This window comes from Sorex araneus, chromosome 1 (assembly GCF_027595985.1).
Source record: "Sorex araneus isolate mSorAra2 chromosome 1, mSorAra2.pri, whole genome shotgun sequence".
NCBI classification, from domain to species: domain Eukaryota; kingdom Metazoa; phylum Chordata; class Mammalia; order Eulipotyphla; family Soricidae; genus Sorex; species Sorex araneus.
In genome coordinates, this window is record NC_073302.1 from 341,535,514 (window position 1) to 341,556,321 (window position 20,808).

Here is a 20,808-nt window from a genome sequence, read left to right on the forward strand (position 1 = left end):
TGAGTGCAGAGCCAGGAGTAACCCTGAGCATTGCCGGGTGTGACCCCCCCCAAAAAAAAAATGCTAAAGGAGTTCTTCAAGGGAAGCAGAAGGCTAACTACTAACACGAAAACACAAACATAGAGAATATGGTGAAAAAGTTAAGTACAGTGAATCTTTAATTGTATTGATAGGTTGGGAGTAACTGTTGCTATAAGGAAAACCATGTATCAAGGAGGGAAATGTTTACTGTTTTATTAATTCCATTTTATTCGATATTGGCTAGAAATTTTTTTCACTTTAATGTTATAATAAAATGGTATTGTACAAAGTAACATTATTTGAGGACTTGTATAGTGAGATTCAGAATACTCTAATATCAACAGTAATGCAGATTATGTATATCACTTAACTATAATATAAAGGTTTACAAAGAAATTCCTGAGGCATTTCATCACTACTAGATTATTATAATAAATGCTAAAGGAGGGGCTGGAGCTATAGTACAGCGGGTAGGGCATTTGCCTTGCACGTGGCTGACCCAGGTTCGATTCCCAGCATCCCATATGGTCCCCTGAGCACCGCCAGGAGTAATTACTGAGTGTAAAGCCAGGAGTAACCCCTGTGCATTGCTGGGTGTGACCCAAAAAAATAAATACAGGTTTGTTACATGTATAATATATTTTATGTAAGCTTCATGTAATTACAAAACAAGTGTTTATAGTAAATATATATAGTATAAAGAGAAGAAAATCAAAGTATTTTTTGTACAGAAAATTATAAATTCAAGAAGAAACACACAAACAAGAACGGAGCAAAGGAACTAGAAAACACCAGAAGAAAACGAGGATCATTTGGTGTGCAGGGGACCATGAGATGCTCAGACCTCCACAGGCAAAGACGCACAGGATGTCTCTCAACTACCTCTGCGTCCCAGGACCCATAATAGCAAGGAAGAACAAAACCATCTGCAAAACTATTTACAAATCACATGATAGAAAACTTTCAAACTTCAGTAAGAGTCATCAGAATTAATAAATTACTACCAGAAAGTGACACTCTACACATTCAGTAGTCAACTTAGCTACACTGCTATTTTGCATATTTGCATGTGGTTTGAGGCCAGATCTGTGGTGCTCAAGAGGGCTTTTCCTAGCACTGTGCTCAGGGATTATTCCAGGTGGTTTCCAGGGGCCTGTGGAATGTGGGGATTAATCTGAGCCTCCTGCATGGAAAAATTGTGCTCGGCCACTGTACCCTTGTCCAGATTGTGTCTTGCATTCCCTTTGCAAATGTGAACTAGAAGAAAGAGAAGTGAGGAAAACAACACTATTTGTATTACGTCCAAAATGCAATATGTCTTGAAGTAACTCTAATCAAATAATTAAAAACCTACACAATCAAAACTTTGAAATAAAAGATAGGTAGAATTAAAGCTATTTCATACCTATGAATTAGAAGAAGACGAGATAATTAAAATTACTGTTATCTAAAGCAATTTACAGATTTAACGAAATCTCTGTTTTAACTCAAATATAATTCTTCACAGAAATTTTAAAAAATCATTAAATTTCTCTGGAACTAAAAAAAGATCTTGAAGAGTAAAAATACTTTTGAGGGGAAAAACCATGGAGGTATTATGCTTCCTGACATCAAAGTTTAATACAAAAGTGATGTTAATTGAAACAATATAGTATCAGAAGAGTAACTGATACAGATGGGACTGGAGAGATAGTACTGAAGCTAAGTCACAGCCCTGGCATATAGCTGGCCCTGGTTCACTCCTTAGCATTATCCTATGAGAATCACGGGTGAATTCTCAGGGTCTCCTAGGCATCCTGGGAAGTGTGCGTGGCACTGGTAATGAGCAGTACCACAGAGCTTGAACATTGCACTCAGATTGTTGCTTTGAACCCCTGGTACAGGAGGGAGAGAGCCAATACAAATAATGCTGATGGACCACTAGGTGGTCCATCTGAGGAGAGAGACAGACACTTTCTCCTGATTCACTTCTGTCACCCAGGACTGGCTGGGAAGGCTAGGACTGATAATGTTTGTGGCAAGTCCCTGCATAGCACGGGCCCCAAGTCTTGCCAGCCCCACTAGGTAGCCATCAAGCCACACCTGATGTCCACCTGTTCCGCCAGGCATGCCTGGGAGTTAATCCCCACCACTTGATTTCTTGGGGAGCGGTAGACTCAGGCTGGACAGAAGAGTTACTCTTTGCAGGAAAGTAAAGCCAGGCCCAAACCTTACCCAGGTCTTTTGGGTCCTTTCCTTCTCACAGAAAATAATTTCAGGAGATGAACAGTGAAATAAAAATAGATTTTACTTGGAGGTTATTTTGAGAAGGGGAAGTGGGGGAGAGAGGGAGAGAGAGGGAAAGAGAGAGAGAAAAGAAGAAAGAAAAAGAGAAAGAAAGAAGGAAGGAAGGAAGGAAGGAAGGAAGGAAGGAAGGAAGGAAGGAAGGAAGGAAGGAAGGAAGGAAGGAAGGAAGGAAGGAAGGAAGGAAGGAAGGAGAGAAAGAGGAAGAAGAAAGAAAGAAAGAAAGAAAGAAAGAAAGAAAGAAAGAAAGAAAGAAAGAAAGAAAGAAAGAAAGAAAGAAAGAAAGAAAGAAAGAAAGAAAGAAAGAAAGAAAGAAAGAAAGAAAGAAAGAAAGAAAGGAAGGAAGGAAGGAAGGAAGAAAGAAAGGAAGGAAGAAAGAAAGAAAGGAAGGAAGGAAGGAAGGAAGGAAGGAAGGAAGATACCAAGAAAGAGAACGTGGGCTTTTCCAAAGGCCGAGACAGCCCCAGTACACTTCTAAAGAGGGGAGATGCAGGTGACACATGATGTGCTGGCACCATACATGCCTGGCCATGACAGATGGGCACAAGCAGCACATGGGCTAGGGCAGAATATGTATGGACTTCCTTTGTTCCAGTTGTCTTGCATAGGGTTTCTTCCAAGCTGCTCCACAAGGAGCTTTAGGTAAGAGTCCCTTGCTAGGATTAGTTCAAGGTTCAAGGTCTTCTGTGAAATTTCTTTCTTAACCTTTATTCCTGCTGGAGCTTCTCTTCAAGGGTGGTTCAGCCTTCTCTGGCCTGTGCTTGAGCCTGGTAAAGGTCTGATCAGGCCTTAGTTTCTGTGTTCACAAGGTGGGTCCTGACAGCCTTAGAGCTAGTTGGTTTTTACTTTCCAGGAATTCCATTGCCATGGGAGCCCTTCCCTATCTATCATCCTGTCGCAGAAACATTAATTTGAAGTATATTAAAGACTTGGATGCAAGACAAACACATATGTGGTCCTTACATCAATCTTAGAGATATGTTTGAGTGTATGATCCCAACCACAAGGGAAACAAAAGCAAGAAGAAATAAACGTGACTGTCTCACACTAAAAAGCATCTACACAGCAAAAAAGTCTTTCACCAAAGCAAAAAGATCTCATTGAGTAGAAGGTATATATACCACACATCCGATAAAGGGTTAACACCAAAAAATATAAATGTACCTACATAAAATAATAATAACAAAAGGCCCAATTTAAAATTGGGCAGAAAATCTGAAGAGAAATTTCTCCAAAAAAGTTATATATATTATAAATTATATATAAAATCAAATACAATGAGAAAGATACTTATTCTTATTATGAAAATGCAAATAAAAATAACAATAAGACATCATCTCACTCTTGTGGAAATGAATTTTATATAAAAGAGCTAATAGTGTTAGAGAGAATGGAAAGGAAAGAGAATGCTTGATGCACTACTGGTGGGGACGTTAAGTTTGTGCAGCTTTCATGGAAACAGAACTTTCTTTAAAACATTAAAAATATCTATGGTGCAATTAGCACTGTCATCCCATTATTCATCGATTTGCTCGAGCGGGCACCAGTAAGGTCTCATTGTGAGATTGTTGTTACTATTTTTGGCATATGGAATATGCCACGGGTAGATTGCCAGGCTCTGCCGTGAAGGCAGGATACTCTCAGTAGCTTACCGGGCTTTCCGAGAGGGACGAAGTAATCGTGCCCGGGTCAGCCGCATGCAAGGCAAATGCCCTACCTGCTGTGTTACCATTCCAGTTCAATATATGCTGAAATATAATGAAATATATTGAAAAACTCTAAGCTCAAGCTCAATTAGTGGTTATGGTGGGGTAAGGGGAATAAAACCATGTATCAATATGACATAATTATGTCATTTACGTCCAGGATCCTCTTGAACAACTGTAATCACACTATATAAGGCTTAGCATTGTGTTAAATGGTACTTCTTAAACGTTTCGTATACTTTTTTTTTTTTTTTGCTTTTTGGGTCACACCCAGCGATGCTCAGGGGTTACTCCTGGCGGTGCTTGGGGGACCATATGGGATGCCGGGGATCGAACCCGGGTCGGCCGTGTGCAAGGCAAATGCCCTACCCGCTGTGCTATCGCTCCGGCCCCAAACCTTTCGTATTCTTGACCTTTGTCATTTAAGAAATTTTGACACAACCTCAGGGATGTAGGTACATTAATTAGTTCATCAAATTAAACATTTACTGATATTAATTCTGTATTTTAAAACAAATATTTTATTTTACATACCCCGCCACCGCCACCACACTCAGTTTATGCTAGCCACATATGTCCTACTCACAGTTTAACAAGAATACCCAAAGACAAAGGAAACAAAGGACCTGGAACTGGTATTCAGTGCCAGTGGTGTGGATACTATCCATACCGCTAGAGTGGGATGGGGAATAGGCAGGGAGTGGTACAGCACCTTTGGTGGGGAGAAGACAACCAGGAGGAGAAGATAGGCTGAAAGGTGGCGAGATGTTATGTATGAAGCCCTGTCAGATACTGTAAACCACAGTACCAGCTACACATAGCTCTCCTCCTAGGAGCAGACTGGTAGGGGGGAGGCTAGTGGGGGTGGTCACCCAGATTGGTGGAAGGAAATGGACACTGTGAAGGGCATGGTGTTGAAATATTGTATGCTTGAAACCCAATCATGAATAACTTTGCAACTTCACAGTTACTCTTTAAAAAACACACACACAATTAATTTTTATTTTGCTAAAGGAGCCAAGGTGAAGAATACTTGAATTTAGGTGCTCACTGCTCAAACATAAATTAGTCGACAGACCAGTGTTGGTACAGAGGGAGAATCGGGCTTATCCAAGAGCTAGCAAGCTGAGAAGATGATATACGAGTGCTTCCAAAAAATTTCACCCCCACTTTGGAGGTAGTGATTTATATAGAGCTGGCTTGAAAACGGAGGTATAACAGAAATGCATAGCAGGTCAGCTGGAGAGAGGGGTTCAGAGATGAGATACTCCAGTTGGAGTCAGTGATTAATGAATTCCGCCATAGTGGGTAGTATGCTCCTTGTAAAACTTTGAGATAACATCCTTAAACAACATCTACCTCTGTGTGTGTGTGGGGGGGTGGTGCAGGGATGCAGGGGGGGTGGGTGTTACATATCACCTTTCAAGGCTCTCTCAGGTGAGCCTGGTACTTGTTCTATTCCCTCTACTGATAACTCGACTTGGTTCAACATTAAACATACAAAAATACCCTTTAGGATTGCAAAACTGGATGAAGTCTAAGGAGGAGGAATGATTGCTTACTTGTTTGTATTAGGAAAAAAGTTTATCAGTATTATGCTCTCAGTTCACCTCCAAATAATGTTTAATTTTCCATTACTAAAAGAGACAATTTTGTTATAAAGCTATCTTTACATCATAGATATAACTCTGTCCTTAAATTATATGTGGGGTTGGAACAATAGCACAGCGGGTAGGGTGTTTGCCTTGCAGGAGGTCGACCCGGGTTCTATTCCCAGCATCCCTTGTGGTCCCCTGAGCAACACAAGGAGTGATTCCTGAGTGCAGAGCCAGGAGTAACCCTGGTGCATATCCAGGTGTGACCAAAAAAGCAAAAAAAAAAATTATATGTGGTAAAATACCAAGAGGGAGAAAGACAACCAGAGGGTAATTTCTGGATAATTTCTAAGTAGAATAACAATACTAGGCAGAATTTTTTTTGAGCATTTGTTATATGTCAATCACTATACTTGTATGTTCTATACATTCTCTTACTCAGTTTTTAAATAAAATAAAACCTTATTGATATACTTGCTATTATTTTTCCCAAAGTTACAGAAGGGGAATTTAACTTTCAGGAATGTTGAGGCAGACTTTCTAATAAGTTGGAGAAAGAACTGATGTCTGGATTTCTCCAAATCCAGAGTCAGGGCAATGGAAAAACTAACTTCAAGTTCCTTGGTAGGTAGTTTCTTCCTACCTGTAGCACTGCCATCCCGGTGTTCATCAATTGGCTCAAGTGGGCACCAGTAACGTTTAAATTGTGAGACTTGTTGTTACTGTTTTTGGCATATCAAGTACATCACAGGGAGCTTTCCAGGCTCTGCCATGCGGGCGGGATACTCTAGGTAGCTTTCTGGGCTCTCCAAGAGGGACGGAGGAAACGAACTTGGGCTGGCAAGGCAAACACCCTACCTGCTGTGCTATCACTCCAGTCCCAGTTTTATAAACAATTTCCCCATTAAAAATGCTATTTAAGTCTAAAAGTCTGTTGGAATTTCTGGGCTAAGATTCAGGACTTTATTGGGACACAACAGAGTAATCTTCATGACCATTCTACCAAAACCTTGAAAAAACAAAAACAAAACCAAGAAAAAAAAACAAAATCAACAACACCAAACCAAGTCCAGGTGCTTTTAGTTAACAATATCCACTTTCTTTCTTCCTTTTTTTTAAACATCCATAGTCACTATCTAGATACTCAATACTTCTTCATTTACATTGTAGTTATCCCAAAGTAACCTCACCTGGCTAAATGTCATAGGAGGAAAGAGTGTGCAACTTTACACACACACACACACACACACACGTATTTATGAACATGTACAATTTGTGTATTTAGTAGATTGTGTGCTTTGTACAATAACTTCCCTGTTATTTTTAAATATTATACTCCATGGTCAACTTTGGTTGAACAGTCTATATTGCTGGAATTTGCCTGTGCACAAGACACTGTTAAATTATAAGGAAACACTGTCTCCATGCTACTCCGGATTCTTTGATCCCCACTAAATTTGAGTCAGGGGTCCTAGTCAAATAATTGGAATTTCTATGAATGAGTTTGAAAAATAGCCTTGTGTACAACTCTCCATTTTTAGCCAAGTGGTCTAGCCTGAATCTCATTAACACATAATTCCCTCCTTCCTGACCTAAACTGTGAAAGGTCATGCCTAACTGAGACTACCAACCCTGCGTCCTCAAGTGTGGGGAAGCCATGGGATGGCTGGAGAAACGGTAGTGGAGAGAAGGAAAAATAAAAGAAGAAAATCGAGTTTAGGCGGAATCAATATAAAGTACATAAAACATGCTCAGTTCTGCCTACTTTCCTATCTTCCCCCACACCCTCACTGTATCACCGTCCTCCCGTTGTTCTTCGATTTGCTCAAGCAGGCACCAGTAACATTTCCATTGTGAGATTTGTTACTGTTTTTGGCATATCAAATATGCCACAGGTAGCTTGCCAGGCTTTGTCATGCGGGCAGGATACTCTCGGTAGCTTTCTGGGCTCTCTGAGAGGGATGGAGAAATCGAACCCGGGTCGGCTTCGTGCAAGGCAAATGCCCTACTGGCTGTGCTATTGCTTCACCCTAACCCAGACTAAAGTGATCATTTGTCTCCAACTCAGGGATCTACAAATAATTCAAACCTCTTCCTGTCCCCAGGCCCAATCCCTACTCATTCCTTCGTGCCCCATCCGAGATCATGTTCTCTAGGATTCCCTCTGCTTCTTGCTTTGAGCCTCAGTTTCAGTTGCTCATTTCACACATTTCTGTTACAGAGGGCATGGGTGTTCGATTTCTTATTCTCAAGCAGTCAAAATTGAAAGCAAGGGATCAAGGATTGAGTGTCTGAATTCAGAAGAAAAAAATATATATTTAAGAGAAGAGAAAGGAAGGGGGGAAAAGGGCTGGAAAACTCCCAGATTATGGGAAGGTGTTCCTGAGGCAGGATTCCAGAGAAAGGTGGAAACCTCTCCTCTTTTATATCTTTAACAAAGGGTGGATGGGTGATCACCTTCCATTGTTGAGTTACAAAGTAGATGTGCTGATGAAACAGAGGACATTAAAGTGATTGCCCTCTGGTCACTGGGGATGCCTAGGACATCCAGGTTATTAGTTACCACATAGGCCTACCTTGGTGACCTTCCATGTCAGTAATCTTTCTATAGAGCCATATTCCTAATGTTTCCCTGCCTTTTTCTCCATTTGTGCCTATCCTTTCCAAACCTTTCTTTACATTTCATAATGCGAGATATGTCTCCCAAACCACTCTGCATGTTTCATGGCTGCAGAACCCGTTTTATATCTCTTCTGTGTTTCATATGCATCTTGCGCTATGGGAAGATCATAGATGTCTTTAATTGAATGATCCTCATTCAAAAAGATGATGCTCATCTTTTGGTTTCATTTGTGGGGCACACACCTAGCAGTGCTCAGGATTTTCTTTTGGCCCTACATTTCAGGATCATTCCTGATGAACTCAGGGGACCATATGGGATGCTGGGGATAAAACCCTGGCCAGCCATATGAAGGCAAATGCCCTATCAGCAAGGCTGTACTATCTCTCGGGCCCCTAGCTCCTGTTTCTTTTCTTTTTCTTTTCCCTAATGTTTGAAGCTATTTAAACACCATGACTTACAGTTGTTCATAAAACAATTGTTCCAGATATTTAGTATTCAAAAACCAATCCAATCACCTTGTGACCTTCCTTCTACCAATGTCTCTGTTTCCTAGCCTCCACCCCCAAGACTGCCCTCTTAGCAGGCACAAAATAACTTATATTGCTTGTTACAACAGTGATGTTACTAAGTCATTGTCTAAGGATTTAAAGGCTCTTAGGTGCTAGTTGAGACTTCTGTGTAATTGTTTTGCTCATTGAGCTTAGTGGGCTACTACACAACTTTCACATCTAATTTGCTGTTCTTCTACTGGGTTGTCAGTACTGTGAAATTTGGAATTGTCAACTCCAGGAGCTGTGGAACTGGAACGATAAAGCAGTTTGGCATCTCTCTGAAATTGCTCGTGGAGTTGGGACATTTGTATGCCAGAAGAGGTTGGTTGTGGGTAGGGGTTGATCCTTCCAGCAGGGTGATGCTCAGTCTGCCCTCATCCTGAGAAGGCTCCAGAGATCTCAGTTTGGAGACTGGGTCTACCTGTAAAGACTCAGATGTGGTATCTCTTCATAAGCTCATATTTCTTGGTCATACTTCCCTGAGTAGTTACTTTCTAGTTAATATATACATATATATGATACATATTTTTATGTTTTACTCAGAATGATAGATGTTTGATGTATAAAAATTCTTATTTATCTTTCTGGTTTATAATGCCACATAATTTTAGCAATCTATCTTTCTTATTATTTCTTCAGCTCTGGTTTGTGTCTGCTCTTACAGCCTGAAGTAATGTCACATCATTGATCGGTGTTTGACTGAATCTTCTATGCATCCAGAAAAAAGCATCTCCCCATGATATATTTTCAGTCAGGTTCTGTAGATGAAACAAACCCTAAGGACACTGCGTAGATTTTGAATGATCATAATTTTAATTGCATCTCTACAGATGTGCTTGGCAGAGAATGTGGACGGAGAACCAGGAAAACCGAGTGAAATGGTGATCACACAGTTAACCTCTGGCCTCATGCTGCTTCCTGCTCTACTCAATCAAGATATTTGTGTATTGATATACTGTTAAAGTTTCTTTTTTTCATTTTCCAGTTTAAAGGAAACAAATACATGACAGAGGCATTCTGCCAATTAGGAACTTTCTTTCCTTCCACTATGAATTGTCTTTTCTGTGAAAATCTTCATTTTGTAATGTATATTTGTCTACTTATATTATTTTTCTTTCTCCCACTTCTTCATAAGCAGTTAAATAAGAATTTAAGTTAGAGAACAGAGCAGTAATGCAATGGGTAGGACACTTGCCTTATATATGGTGGACCCGGATTTGATTCTGGCACCATTTATGGCCCCATGAGACTTTCCATGTGTAATCTTTGAGAGCAAGACCAGAAGAAAGGTCAGGTGTGACACCAAAGCAAAACAAAACAAAATTTAAACTTAAATGACACTTATAAACTAATCTGAAAAATAGTAATCTTCCTCTCTATCCATTTCACTCTTCATTCTTGGTCCCATTTCATTTTGACCCTTTCAAATTTTATTTTATATATTTTATATTTATCTTGTAACTGTAAGTAATATTTATATAGGCTTCTTTCTGTATTTTTTGGAGCAGAGGCAGCGCTTATAATCTTTGACTTTTTGTTTAAGTAATATATATACATATGTATATGTATAACATATAACACACACATATATATGTGTGTATACATATATGTGTGTATATATACATATATATAATGCCTAGTAGGGTGGTTAAGAACTTGGTTCCCTTAAGTACTTGGTACATACACTCATAAGTACATACACAAAGGCATGCACATTATGACATTCACTTATTACTTCTCTCATCTGTCAACTTACCACTACTGTCATTCTCTCCTTCCAAAATAATTTTATCATATTTTTTGTTAGTTCAATGTATTTTGTTTCCATCACTAGGACTATGAAATCATTCAAACCGAGCTGTGCAATATATTACAATCACAGTTTCTATTCTTTAGAATATTAAGTACTTCCTGAGGTCCTTCATTGACACATTTAAATTTTGCTTAGTTATCTCTTTGTTAATAAAAAATTTATCTGTAGTCTCAAAAGTATTCCTTTAATATCCTCAAACATATATGGTGTTTTGTCTCATTTTCTCACTGGAGATATTGCTTTTGGAATACAAATTTATTGCTAAATATTTGGTTTCTCAGCTTGAAACATAGCAGTTATCCAGGGTTTTCATCATCATTCAGAGAATTATTGTGGTTTGGATAACTATTTCATACTATATTTTTCTCTTTCTACTGTTTTATTTTGTTTGCAAGTGCATATTTTCCTGGAGTTTCCTAAGAAAAGAGAATCGAGAGTTTTCCTTTCTAAAAATCATATTTTTTCATCTATTATTTTAGTGCTAGGATGGCTGGGTATAGAATTCCAGAATATGGTTAATTTACTTTAGAATAAATAAGCCCAAAGGTATTATTCCTTATGTTATTTTTTTCCACTCCAAAAACATGTAAGAACTTTTACATGTGGTGCTTGGAAATTTACAAATAAATTATCTTAGTACTAGATCTTTCATTTTTTAAAGTTTCAAGATTAAGAACACAGATTCACAAGAACTCTCAATGAATTATGTTCTTCCAATATTGTTCTTCCATTTTGAATTCAAAATTTTCTTAGGCAACTTCTTCTCTTTTTTTTTTAATATAGTATCTATTCTCCCTGCAGCTCTATCAATTAAATACTAATTTCAAAGTTTGATAGTTTGATTCTTTTAGTGTTCTATTTCCGCATATAATTTTCTTTTATTTATTTATTTATATGTTTTTCTGTTTGGGGAAGTTTTTCCTATTCATTAAATTGAAGCTACAAATATTTTTATGGATATACTTCAAATTTTGCCTTCATGTCAGTCAGAGCAATTTTTTTCTCTGAGCAATTTTTTTCTATTGTATAGTCCCTTTTAAAACATTATTGTTTCTTTTTCTTTTTAAAGGTTTCTGGGAATTGAACCATAGCTTCATACAAGCAAAATATGTATAACGTCGTGCTATACTTCTGAATCACATCCCTGGCCTTTAATTGCATTTATTATCTAAGACTTTAATTATGAGTTCTTAACATTTTTTTCTTGTCTTAGTTTTCTTCTTTCCTTCATTGTTTTCCTTTATCTCAATTATTTTCAATTTGATATTTTTTGTTATAATTTATTCACTGTATCACTTTATCCCGTTGCTCCTTGATTTGCTCGAGTGGGCACCAGTAACATCTCCATTGTGAGACTTGTTGTTACTGTTTTTGGCATATTGAATACGTCACAGGTAGCTTGCCAGGCTCTGCCATGTGGGTGGGATACAGGTAGCTTGCCGGGCTCTCCGAGAGGAATGATTGAAAAGAACCCGGGTTGGCCAGGTGCAAGGCAAACGCCCTACCTGCTGTGTTATTGCTCCAGCCCATTATAATTTATTACTACTACTAACAATAATTTGCATATTGGGACTTGAGCCCCTACAGTCTCCCTTATCTCCCTTATATTTCTTTAATTCATGAGGCTTTCCTTAGATGTCTGTTATTCCTTGACTTCCTATTCATTTTAGAGGGGTCAAAGGGTGGTTCTGGAGTCACACTTAATGGTTACGATGGGTTACTCTTGGCTCTGTGCTCGGTGATCATCCTTGGCAGTGCTCAGAGGATCAGAAGTGGCTCCAAAGATCAAAACAAAGTCACATGTAAGGCAAGTTTATGAATGCCTTTGTCGTATCTACAGGCCATCTATTCATATTTGAATATAAGGTACACGTACACATTTACCTATTCAAAAGTTCTTAGGATGAGCAGGATCTGTTGAATTTCATAGCTGAGTAACCAGGTTGGCAAAAGACTTCCACATGTTAGTATTCAATGTTTTATTCTCTTACGGACGTAGCTGTTTCCCACAGGAGTCCATCATATTCCTACACGCATGAATTCAAAGCATTCGAGGAGATAAGCCAGGTGTGTATAGATGTTTCACAGATCAACACATTCACAATAAATGATAATATACACTTTTTTTTCCTACTTGGATTCTCTCTTCAAAGCATATTTCAGCGTCTTTAAATATAAACCATTCTTGTGGTTTGGATGGAGCAGCCATCTCGGGTGATGGGGAAGTCATTTTAAATTGTTACAATTCTTTACAAATGTTAAATCCTGTTTTCAAGGACTATTTAAACCAACCTTGCTCACTTGACTAACTTTGCTATTTTATATTCCCACTCTTAGCAGCAGTTGGTACATAATAGGTAATCAAAAAATACTTCTTGAACTGGAGCATTTCAAATGTACACCTTTTGACTCTGAATGCTTAGCATTTTTATTTGTTCTATTGAATACTTCTGTCCTACGAGCTGAAGGTTCAACTTTTTCAGATATACTACTTTAGCTACCAGTCCTCTACCCAGATTTATCCTTACTATACCCTGATCCTTTCCTGTTCTTTTAATCTTTGTTGGTTTATTTCATTTTTTTAAAACTGTTAACTAGTAGACTTTTAAATATGGGTTAAATGGAGACTAATATATATTTAAGCTTCCATGTAACTTCACTGATTTTCTGTTTTGGCTAAGCCATAGTACATATGTACTTCAATGAAACAGTTGAAGCATTGAAAATATAAAAAACATATAGATACAGAGCTACATTGAAGTCTTACTATTTCAGCTATCCTTGCTTTTATCTCCCTCTACTCTCTCCTTTGTCCTCACTCCCCCAAATATCTCAGATGAATAGTGAAACCATCTTTTAACTTTTTGTAATGTTGTTCTTTCCCTTAACTCGGAGGTCACTGGTTTAGGTTTATCTGCTATATCAAGGGGTTAGATATATGCAGCTCTGAGTAGCTTGGTCTTATTTTGCACATATGAAGTTAATTTTATATTTGAAATTTTATGCCACATGTCATTGTGCATATTTTTTCCAGGGAACATGCTTTTATGATGCTTTATATGTTTGGCATGTTAAATTTATTTTATTAGCTTCAAAAGTTTTCTGCGTGAATTCCATATTCTGTAGCTATCTTAGACTACAAGTCACTATGGAACACAAATCGGATCCATAAAGCTCCCTGCACAGTCCCACTGCAACAAAACTGGACTTTCGTTTTAGCTATATTAGATTAAAATCTAGAATCTTTCATTTACTAATTGATATTATCATTTATAAAATCAGTAAAAGTGTTGATATTATTATTGTGAGTATTATGCATCTCTGTATAACTTCTGCAGAATTGGTTTGAATTGTATCACGTGGGACTATAATTGTACCACTTGGGACAAGTCTAATCTATATCCCAACAGACTGATATTCAAATATTTGATGTTTTAAAAATGGCTTTATTTCTAAATAGAAAGAGAGGAGAAAAAGAGGGAGGGGTGAGGGGCAGAGGTATGGGAGAAGACCTCTAAAATCACTTATATCACTTGTAGTCCCGTTGATCTTCGATTTGCTTGAGTGGGCGCCAGTAACATCTCCATTTGTCCCTGTCTCGAGCTAGTGTAGCCCAATGATACCTGCTCGCTCCAGGAACAGAAAGAGCCTCAAATCGCTCATTCAGAGATTTGACGAAGAAATCTGACCATCTAGTTGGAGGGCGGCCTTGAGGTCTTCTGACGTCCCGTGGAATCCAGTCTGTAACAGCTCTAGTCCAACGGTTGTCTCTGAATCGAATTACATGACCGGCCCATCTGATTTTTGATGCCTTGGCAAACGAGACAGCATCCCTGATTTTTGACCATTGACGGAGGTCAGAACTCCGGATTCCTTCTCTCACTTGAGTGAGACATGATATTCCCAGCATAGCTCTTTCGATTCCTCTTTGGGATACCCTAATAGCATTCTCATCCTGCTTGCGTAGGGCCCAGGTCTCTGAGGCATATGTTAGTGCAGGAAGAATGGTGGAATCGAAAAGATGTGCCCGGAGTTGGAGGTTCTTCTTTCTCTTAACCACCTCTTCGATGCTCTTGAATGCATTCACTACCCAGACACCACTACCCTCCAGGTTGCTCTCCGGTGCTTCGCGGCCATGCGATACACCATAAAACACTTAATACCTATTATTCCCACACCATATTTGATAGGGTTCACATTTAGTGTGAGCCAGGGTAACACCTCTAAGGGCGATTGGAGGCTTCCCTGAAAGCCTCCGTCCCTCTTGGAGAGCCCGGCAAGCTACCGAGAGTATTGAGCCTGCACAGCAGAGCCTAGCAAGCTACCCATCACATATTCTATATGCCAACAACAGTAACAACAATTGGCCTCATCCCCCTGTCACCGGAAGAGCCCCCAATATGGCAGCGTCAAGAAAGATGAGCAAAGAGAGGCTGAAAAAATCTTGGGGACGAACTAGACTGCCAAAACGAAGAAAGACTAAGATGATTGTCTGTACTTTCAACACAAGGTCACTGGCATCAGAAGCATCCATCAAGGACCCCTAAAATAAAGAAAGAAAAACAGTTTCAAATATTTGAGACAAATATACAGCCCTTCCCCCCAGTCTTAATTGTACTGAAAATGGAGAAGAACTTTAATATAAAGAAAAATAGGGGAACTGGTGCATGCCAGTGGTGGACACATATTGAAGAAAATAGATAAAAGAAGAGCTTCGTATTGTAGACCCTCTCTCTTCCGCTGTTTTCTAAAAAATCAAAAGCTGTCACCAAAATTCTCTTAGATGAAATCTTCAAAATTCTATTGAAATTTTTTATAGTGCCTTTTGGGGACCTGAATTGATGATATTAACATAAGTGCTACCAAATGGACTGAAAAATGATCTTTAAGCATATCTTATAAAAATAGTCTTTATTGTGATCTATTATGCTTTTTAAGCTTGAAATGGACAATAATAGAAGGGGAAGCTCTGGTTTTACAGGGCAATAATGTGGTATCTGAGCAGTCAAATGTTACTGTGAGGCAGGCTACAGAATAATTTATCCCTGCAGAGCTTTCTGACATGTAGAACTACTACCACTCAAGGGCTTCGAGGAGTCTCAGAGTTTGGGTAATAAATAGAATTCTGCTCCCTACTTCCTGATTGGTGTTTCTGGCCTTTACTCCCGATGCTGTGTTCAAGACTTACACACCTATCATCATCATGGCTTCACTGAAATCACTTTTTAAGACTTTCCACTTAGATAAAAATAAGACACTAAGACTTGATTGAACAGTAGGCTATTTCTTCCCCAAATCTCAAATTCTCAGGGTGGCAGGTGTCCTCTGAGCTGGCAATGAATCTGTTGTATCCTTTGAAGAAAGTCTCTTCTTTGGTTCCTACAATGAGAGACTAGGATGGGCTGGGCAAAGTATGGCCCATTAGCCAAAATAGGGTGCTTCCAGATTATGAGCTAGGAATATATAAAACAGATGAAGTATTTGACATAAAAGATGAGTGATATGTGAAACAAAATATATGGGAATCAAATTTCAGTGACCACAAGTAAAGTTTTATTGCAACATGGTCACACTTGGCATTCACATAAAGTCTGTGTGTTTACATTTCCTATCAGTTGAGTAGTTTACACAGACAGGGAGATACTTAGAGCCTAATGTTTACCCTCTGGTCTTACCAAAACAGTTTGCTCTTCCCTGATTTATGGGATAAATATTTGGTTAGTGGGAAGAAACAAGACTTTAATTGAAGGAAAGAGGGCAATATCCCCAAACTAATTGGGAACATGAGGAGGAAGGGCTTATGCAAGACTAAACAATGTCTGACCAAGAGAGCTTGATACTATTTTCATGTTTCAATGAAAGTCACAAACCAAAATTTCCAGAATATTTAAGATTCTTTCAAAGCTCATCACAGTTTTGATTAACTCTATATAAACTATGCTTGCTCTAAGGAATAAAAATATCACCTTGTAATTTCTGAAGAATTGGTCCTAGTTTCACGGCTTGAGACCAGGAAGAACTGGTCTAATCTATCTTTCACATGACAGACTTTAAAATAATTGAAGACAAATATTAAGTTCCCTTGAGTCTAATTATACTGAAAGTGGGAGAAAAATAAAAAGGAAAGAAAACTAGGGGAATTGGAACATGTCAGTGATGGATGAAACCGCACATATTTAACAGATTTTTTTTTAAACACCTCCTACCCCCAACAGACTAACCATTTTATAGTAACAGGAAAAACAACCCTCAGTCAAATTCAGGATTGATGATTTCTTACACAGGCAAAGACGGAGATTGTAGAAGCGGCTGTACAGCTTTCTTTTTCCTCAACTGTCTTCAGATCTTGTTACTGATGTTGATGGAAAGAGGGAAATAGGCCAGTTTTATCCCTTCCTTCCTTCCTTCCTTCCTTCCTTCCTTCCTTCCTTCCTTCCTTCCTTCCTTCCTTCCTTCCTTCCTTCCTTCCTTCCTTCCTTCCTTCCTTCCTTCCTTCCTTCCTTCCTTCCTTCCTTCCTTCCTCACTGTGATTTATAATACTGTTTAAAATAGGGTTTCTGCCTATATTCCAAGCCCAAACGTTTCATCAGAGTGTCAGTATCCTCTTCCCCCTACCACAGTCACAGGGACCTCCCTCAAAACCCCACCATCCCCCGAAATACTTTATTTTTTATGCATTTAGTTCTTCTAGGTGTACCTAGAATTCTCTAAAATGTGTGGACATGTATTGTCCAATTATAGTATATTTAGATTCTTCCAAATTGATCTTGGATGCTGATATTACTTCAAAATAGAGGTATTGCTCTTCCAGATGCCTATAGTGAGAGAGCTATCAGGTTTGTTGACCTAAGAAGCTGGCCCTGTTTGAGCCCTTTAATTATTTCACTGAGTAGTTCTTTCTGTTAGAAACTCTAGAACTCAATTTCTATTACAGATATGGTGTTAAAAAAATGAGAATCCAAGTTTGCTTATTTTAAAAAAGAAATAGCTCCCTATAAGGAGATCTGACAAACTGCCACTGAGTGACTTTGGAACTTTGGGCTGAGTACTTTATTGCTATTTATTTCATAGGATTTTGAAGGTTTCTTTTAAATCTTCTTTCTCTGGGGGTCTATACCTTGTGGTGCCTGGGAGCTACTCCTGGCTCAGTAATTTGGTGTCACTCCTGGCAGTGCTTGAGAACCATGTGGCACTGGGGACTGAACCAAGGCCCCCAACATCATATGATCCATCTCTTTGAGACATCTTGGGGCTTTTGACTGATCCTAGACACAAACTGTAATATTTGCCTGAATACATGCCTAAACGTATAAGTGGATAAGTGTTACTTTTATTTAATTCCTTTATTTTACTGTGATTTGAGAAGTTGTTGTTATTTTCTTCCTTCTTTTCTACAACAACAAAAAGTCTCTAAGCAACTCCCAAGTCTTTAAGGGAGAAATATTGCACACAGTTGAGAACAACTGATTTAAGTAAGATGTAGAGTGAGAGATAAACTTGGTGGTGGTGGTGACATTTTTTTTAAAAGAGGACTGTTTTCAGCTCTGTTATTTTCTTTACCACTGGAAGTATGGTGTGGTCTCTCCTTTTCATTGCCATTTGCAGGCCATCTCCTTCAACTTCTAATGTTTTCTAGATTTCGTGTCCCTATTTTGAAAATTGGAGCATCATTATTGTAATAGTGAGTCATTCTCCTGCTTGTGATAATCTACTGGTGTTTAAATCAGTTCCTCTTAGTCACTGATATAATTTTTATGTCATTTTATGAAACATTCTTGCTTTACTTTCTGTAGATGACAAATGCAGATAGATGATTCTTCTATTTGCCTACTTTCAGTTCTTTAAATTTCCATTTTACTCTGAGAAGTAGTTTTCCCTCTCCTGCTATATCTTATATAGACTAGCGGTACTGGATTAAGAGCAATTTGACACCTAAGAAATATTTGGAGATGTCCAGTAATGTTTGGAGTTGTCCTTACTCATAGGTATTGTTAGCATGTATGAGGTAGGGGCTGCTACTAAACATTCTCCAACATCTCATCACAAAGAGTTGTGCAACCTAAATCCATAATTTCTAAATTGTAAGAAAAAAAGGCTTTGTGATTTCCAAAATATTTCCCCTACCATAAGATGTTTCAACATTTTGTTTTAACCACTTTGTTATTTATTTACTTATTTATTCATTTATTTTGATGCTTGGACCATTTCCAGCTCTGCTAAGCGCTTTCTTCTAACTCTATGCTTAGGGATCACTGCTTAGAGATCACTCCTGGAGAGGCTCAGGAGACCACACGTGGTGCTGGAGATTGAGTTCAAGGTCACCTGCAAGCAAGGTGAAATAACATGCAGTGGTGTTCAGGACCTGCTCCTGGCTCTGGCTCAGGGATCATTCCTGTGGGGTTTGACAGACCCAATGGGATGCTATGTCATACCCTGGTTGGTATAATGCCCAACCCGCTACACTATCACTTTGGTGCCCTGACCACTTTTTAAAGTCTCTTCTTTATAGAGAAAATCCCTTCACCCAAACTGATTATATCTTAGGATCAAACACATTTTTTTAAATTTATTCTTTTATTGAATCACCATGTGGAAAGTTACAAAGCTTTCATGTTTAAATCTCAGCTATACAATGCTCTAACGCCCATCCCTTCACCAGTGCACATATTCCACCACCAAGAATCACAGTATACCTCCCCCCCACCCCCTCACCTCCCTAGCCCTCCACCCCACCTGTGTAACTGATAAATTTCACTTTAATTTCACTTTACTTTGATTGCATTCAATACTTCAAAAAAACCCTCACTATTATTGTTTGGAGTTTCTCCCCCCTAAAGTAGGACCTGCTGAAAAGGAAGCAAGGATCAAACACATTTTATACCTTTATAGGCCCCAAGGGCCAGTCAAACTCCACTACCCAACCGCCGCCACACTCCAGGCTGCTTTCCACATTTTCGGGCTGAGCCTCACTCATGAGTGAAGTCCCACAGAATCTAGGTAATGCAGAACTTTGTGATCTTGGACTCTGGGCTCAACAGGACCCGAGAGCAGAGATCCTCTGTCTGCTTTCCCCAATCTCTGGTGACCCGGGGGTCACATCCATAAACCACCTCCTGTGGGTACCAGATAATCTCCTCATCAGCCACCCTCCAGGACTCACAGCTGCTTCTCCCAGAAGGGAGCATAAAATGAGGCCCCCATAACCATGCCACCAGTCTCCACTCCAGGGGTGCCCCAGAGGGGGGCGAGTGAGAGCCCTCCCCGCCCCAAGGGACATAGCCCCAGCAGCTGACCTCCACAACCCCCACCACCATGCTCCAGGCTGCTTTCCACATGCTTGGGCCGAGCCTCACACATGAGTGAACGTGTCCCTGGACACATCATCATAGAGGGAAATAAATATATATGCCTCTCAGAGAACCCGGCAAGCTACTGAGAGTATCCCGCCACACGAGAGAGCCTGGCAAGCTCCCCGTGGCATTTTCGATATGCCAAAAACAGAAACAATAACAGGTCTCATTCTTCTGACCCTGAAAGAAGCCTCCAATCATTGGGAAAAATGAGTAGGGAGAGGCTGCTAAAATCTCAGGGCTAGGGCTTATGGAGACGTTACTGGCACCTACTCAAATAAATCGATAAACAACGGGATGACAATGACACAGTGATATGTCTATTCATATATTCCATTAATTTCTCCTTACTCTTGCAAAAATTTACATTTGTAGCATTTACCTATTTCATGTAAAGTTTAAAGTGTATTTTCACAGAATTGTTCATAATATTTCTTTTGGGGGCAGTGGCACACTTCATGATGTATAAGGTTTTCTCCTGGCTCTGTACTCAGGAATTACTCAGGTGGTGCGCTGGGGACCATATGGAATGCTAGGGGATTGGCTCGGGTTGGCTATCTGGAGAAGAAGTGCCCTACTCTCTGTTTCAACGGGCCTCATGTTCGAATTATTAATTTTCCAAAGGTATACACGGGTAAATAGAAAGCTGCTCAGTGTTTGAAGAAAATTATTCCATCAATTTATCGATTTAGAGTTCTGTGGAATCTCATGAGTTTAGCTCTATTCATCTATAATATGTATAGGTGTCACCACCTCCACAATACATTTTTTAAAATGTGATTATACTTGCTGTCTCCTTTTTCACTTTTTTTCCTTAATTTCTCTTTAAATAGATTTTCTCCTAAAATACTCAATCAGATCTGATC